Here is a 6,163-nt window from a genome sequence, read left to right on the forward strand (position 1 = left end):
TTCAGAAAAGTTTGTTTGTGTGTGTTTTTCAATGTAACCTTCAGTCGAGTGTGTGTGTATGTGTACTGTACATTTTTGTGTTTGTGAAAGCCCCCCCACCCCCCCCCCCCCCCCCCCCCCCCCCCTTCTCTTACTATACAAGAGGACCAAGGATGAATGCATCCACCGCACGGCTTTATAAAAAATGTTCATTTATGATTACTGTATTCTGAAAACGTCTTGAGTGGAAAAACAACTCCATGGATGTCTGAAAAGCAGTTCATGTTATTTTACTTTATGCTTATTTATTGCTTCTTTTTTATTTATTTATTTCCAAATCAGTTTTATCTCCTTCGGCCACGTTTTCCTTTCCCTCTCCATTTTTCATGTTGAAGATGTAAACTTGTTTCACTAGAGTCACGCTCCGCCTCATCAGCCTAATCAGGCCGGTGGAGCCGATATGACACGGTGTGATGAGGACCTTTGAGATGATCAGCTTGTTGCTGCTGATTGCCTCTTTGAACCTTCTTCAGTTTGCATATCAACAAGTACAAATACACAACAAATACAACGTGATAATGCAATCCTATAGTGAGCTGTAGCAGGGACAACATACACTATAAAAAAATATATAATTTCTTACGGATTTATTCCAGTTTTAACAATATCGGACCAATTTCTTTTACCATTTTCCACTCAATGTGTAAAAATTCAATAAGCTTTCTCTCAGTGCTGTGTGGAAAGTTGTGTCCTTCACATATTTCTCATTTGGTTTGTATAAAACGTCGAAGCAGCGGCGGCGGTCCATATCTTTATATCACAATTAATCAACCCTAACCCTGCGCTCATACAAGGAGTTTTAGTCTTTTAAAGTGTCTCCACAGTTAATTATGACTAGTTTATTTGTTCAAAATGTACCTTAACTGGGATATTTATTTAATATTTAATAATGAATGAATATGCTCCTTTTTTTTTTTTTTTTTTTGCTTTTTCAGCTCCACAGTGTAGCATTCATGACAATAACGAGCCATGAGGGGGGAATCATTTTTATATGCACATTTATAAAGGATATAGAATTTAACAGCATTTTCAATAGCTCCGCACTGTGAAAACATCTTATTCACTGAGGCCGATTTACTTTTAATTCCCACTGTTTCCTGTCGGCCGTGGTGTCTCAGCCCCAGTGGGAGCCCGCCTCCTGCCACAGCGCTCCATTTTTTAAAATATATATATATATATATATATATTTCTTTTTTTACTTGCACAATAAGTTCACAATGAAACCCCGATTGTGTGTAGCGCAATAAAAAGTGTCAGATAGAGAGTGTGAGTGGAGCTCTGAGCTTCATGTAGACCGAGCTTCCACTCCTTTTGTGTTTTTAAATGCTCTCCTTTTTTTTATAGAGCGGGGGCACAGAGAAGCCTCCCTTTGAATTTTTGACATTTATTTGACACATGGATAGAGAGAGAGTCATGCCGACATGAGAGATAGCGGCTCCGGGACCCAAGCTTTTTCCATGATCGGCATTGATCAGGCGTCTCGGAGAGTTAGAGAGAGAGGGAAAGGGAATGAATGAACCACTCAAAAGAGGTCACATGCACCTTTACTCCTCTGCTGTTTTTACCTTTTATGTTATTATCTGCATGATAAGTGATACGGCGCCACATTTAGACCAGACGGCACTGTCCGACAGCCGCAGGACACGTGTTAAATACGGGTGAACGACATGGATTATATGTGAGATTATGATGATGATGATCTAGTTTCTTTTACTCGTTGCTGTTACGAAGTTTAAAGCGTTCACGTGTTAAAAGGAAAAGTTTAAAGGTTCTGCAGAATAGATAGATGGTCGTCGCTGCCACTAGGTGTCACTCTACACCAAAGATCCTTTAGCCGGTCTCGTAAGTGGGCGTGGTCGAGAAAGACATACATGTAACGCTACACGACGCTAGATACAGATTGTTTCTATTGGCTAGCTTTAAAGGTCCAGTGTGTAATAATTGGCAATGTTTATTGGCAAAATCTGAATGAATATATTGCTATTAGTCTATAATCACTATAAAATAAAATTTGTTTGGTTTTCGTAGCCTTATAATTCTTCTTTCATATAGCAAGGGTCTTGCTTTAGAGAGTGCCGCCATCTTGCACCGCCATGTTTGTACGGCAGCCTGAATGGAAAATCCAGTCAGACAGAGAGCACGTTTCGCGTTCATAAATAAACTAAAGAAGAAGAAGGAGGAAGGAAAGAAGAAGGAGTAGGAAACAGCAGACATCACTTCATCGCTTCATGCTCCTGAAATACTCCCAGTCGTGTGAGCGAGCGAGTGAGCGCTGCAAACTAGAATCTGAGCGCTAGATATCACGGTTTTACCCCCATTTTACACACTGGACCTTTAAATTTTCGTTTTATAACAGTGTCACTAAACATATAAATAGTGGCTTTTATCTCATATTAATGGTTTCACACCTGTACTTGAAAAACAGCGAAGAGAGTGAGGAGAGATGTTACGAGATTTTGTGAGAGTTTGTTGCTGAGACAGACGTAATATTATCATTTTTCCTCTGTGTTTTGTGTTAAAGCAGAAGTGAGTGATCCGGTCGTTTTCGCTAATGCTGCGTTCCAGGCAGGCTTTTGAAATCGTAAATTACAGCTTCAAGTCACAACTTACAACTTTGTAGCGTTCCAGGCAACCCACTCGTGTTTTTCCGACCTGTTTTACCTGTGAAAGTCACTATAACGGCCACTCGTAACTTCCGACCGGTGAACTCGTACCAGATCAAACTGATACAACTTCACAGGACGGAAAAACACGAGTCTACGAGTTTCCTTGAACGCACCATAACAGTCCTCATCCCTACGTCGCCACATTCACGGCGTCCCTTGGCTGCACACACAGCCCTGCATGCCGTTCTCTCTCCTCATTGGATAAAAACTGTAGGATACGATAAATGTTTTCTCCTCGACTCAGAGCAGAGCAGAGGGACTGAGAGACCCGTGTTTCAGTCCAAACACTCTATGTAAGTGATTGCTGTCGGAAGATATAACTATTTAAGACTTATATTAACACAAATATATCACTCACTTCTGCTTTAAGTATTTTATGATTTTGAACACATTTTAAACCTAGTTTTACTCAACTCTAGAGAAGACCATATCTTATTGGTGCAGCCCAGCCAGCATCTTTGTATAGACACATCATTTGCTGCCACATCTCACTGACAGAAGCTTTAATGTAACACAGATGTTTTGTGCCACAGCTCAGATCAAGTGTCACATAGTTACATTAGATTGATTAGATACTTATTTTTTTCATTTAGAGTTGCAAGCTTTTATGTGTGTGGTTGTCATTGTGGTGCCTGAGAGCGCTCACTGAGAGAGTATATATATAGTACTATACGCACATGGACACACAATGGGATATACTGTGAGTGTCATCTGATAATACCTCTCTCCCTCTCCTCCCTCTGTGGTTCCTTGTTCTCCGAGAGGCAGAGTGATACTGTCAGACACTTTCTGTGGAGATATTCATCCTAAACACTGCAGACGACGAGCTTCTGGAGAATAATGGCAGAGGGAGACATGTCAGCGCATAAACATACAACATCAATACGCTAACGACTGATGAAGCAATCCCGCTCTACTCTGTAACATTACCTAAGTGGAGAAGCAGCAAAACATCATTGGGCTACAATGGCCGAGCCTTTTCTCTAATGCCACATAATATAATCAAGTGATACTTTATTGATCCCCGGCAGAAAAAAAAAACTGTCTTTTCTCTCGCAAGCCCAGGTTCATGAAAAGGTCAGAGGTCAGAGGAGCACTTCAGGAGCTGCTGGGACTTCTTATAACCAAAAAAGAAGCTGGTTTTTTGTTTCGTTGTCGCTGTAACTAATGTGGTTATTTTTGTTAAATTAAACCCAAATGAGTTTAAATGACTGAATTAGTTTACGGGGAAATGCAAGTGATTCAATAGATCATGTTAGTGTTTACAAATTTAGTTGGGAAGATCCAAGGATATTCAGTATTCAAGTGTTTTCCATGAACACGCTGCCATCTGAAAACTATGGTAGGGTGAGTAAAGGTTATTGTTAATCAATTATTATTACTTTTAGACCATTTACTCATTTAGATGCTGCTACTTTTAAACATCCAGCTGACTCAGAGCATCATTATCAGTCGTATTCACTGTTCTCTTAGATTTATATTATGTTAATCAAAAATTTAAGGGAGTTTGTTGAGTAAATCCATGAATTATGGATGAATTATTTTAGTCTATAAAAATGGCAACTTAGGAGCTAACAGAGTTGTGAGTGGCAGCGTTGGCCTGCAGACATTTTAATTTGTAGATTATACAAAATGATTTACCTTTTTGCTTTTTTTTCAATTTTGTTTCAGCAAATAGTTTTAATTGGTCAAAGATTGAAATATACTTTAATTAATTAATTAATTAATTAATGAGCTGTAGAAAAGGTTACCTCATCAGAGCCAGATTGGTGTTCATGTTGCTGCAGTGATCATGCTAAGATAAACTAACCTCATATTTACCTGTTTCAACTATTTCTTGAAGGAGAAATCAATAAACGAACAAAAAAAATGCCAAAAAAAGCGAATATAAACTTTATGATTTGCTGCAAATTAATTACCGAGCACATGGTGTTCATTATCTTGCAGCGAATGGTCTCCTGTGCAGGCCGTTAACGCCGTTAAAGCCTCTTGTGTCGCTGTCCTTTCCATTCACTTTCTTCTTTACTCTGGATATTGACAGAACTTGGAGGAGCCGCACTCGTCCCTCTCTCCTCCCATTACTGCGGTGTCTTTAATCAGAGGAATGCGTCTGTTTGTCCCCATGTGACCGGCGCGCACAGCAACAATGCAACAGTAATGCAATAACAGTAATGTAACAGGGGATAATAACTAGAGCAGCTCGATTGTTCCCTGGGCGAGGGAGCAGAGAGGAAATGATCATAACACGGTTTCAGATCCCTCAGAATCTGCTGCACGTGCGCCGTCCTACAGCTGCGAGGACGAAACATAAACAAACGTAATAAATCCCATGATGCATCTGGAACAGTGGTCACCATTGTGTTGCAGCTAAAAAGATCCCAGAGCTCGGCCAAAGGGAAAGTTGACATCTAGGCTACTACTACCAGATTGTGTTTCCAACCTGAGGCCTGTTAAAGGGATAGTTCAACATTTTGGCAAATTCTCCTATTGCTATAATAATTGTTGGTGCAAGCTATTTTTAGAACAGCGGAGCAGAGCAGCGAGCTGCTCAGAGCTACGCTACGGAGGCTAATGGGATTTCTTGGTTTTCCTCATCAAAAACACAATCCAACAACTCCAAAACGCTCTCGTGGACAAGTTGTGACCTGCACATTCACCACGCTATGAAATAATAATGTAACATTATAGCTGCTGCGCAGCGATGGGTCGGGTCCGGGCTACTTTTGGGCAAATTTAGGCAATTCTGAGCAACAAACAGGAGAATAGGAAGACAAGACAGTTGACCTTATAATGTTCAATTTGCATCAGTTGAGGATTGAACCCACAACCTCAGGAACCAAAGACCATTGTCTATCGCACTGAGCTAATTGACAAGTGGCAAATCAACAGTGGCTTCACAAATTGAGTAAGCCATTCACTGTCGTGTAGGCAGATTTGAAACCACAGTAAAAAGAAAAATCAGTTTTTGAGGTAAAATAATGATATGTATTTGTCAAACATCTACTATGAGTCTAAGATGTTAGGAGCCTTCGCACATGGTCCAGTCCAAGCTATTTGGATTTTTAAATTTAGAGGCTTGCTGTGATGCCACCATTAAGACAATTGTCTTGTGTTTCGTGTTGAGGACAACTGACATTTTGATCTGTCATCATCATCACCCTTGCTGGGTCTCGAACTCACAACCTCTGACACCAAGAACCAGCTCCTAACTCGCTGAGCTAATTGACTGGTAGTGAGACCTGCTGTGTAGCTTCATTTATCCACTCAGGTGAGTCAGTGCCCGGGCAGCTGTTGTCAAGGCAGATTTCAAAAAGTCAGAATTTCTATTATCTAAACAAAAATCTGTTAATCCATAAATTGCATTTAGACAGCAAAACAGCTTGAGGACAGCTGACATTTTGATCTGTCATCATCAACCTTGCTGGGTCTCGAACTCACAATTTCTGACACCAAGGACC

This window comes from Trachurus trachurus (assembly GCF_905171665.1).
Source record: "Trachurus trachurus genome assembly, chromosome: 6".
Classification (NCBI taxonomy): Eukaryota; Metazoa; Chordata; class Actinopteri; order Carangiformes; family Carangidae; genus Trachurus; species Trachurus trachurus.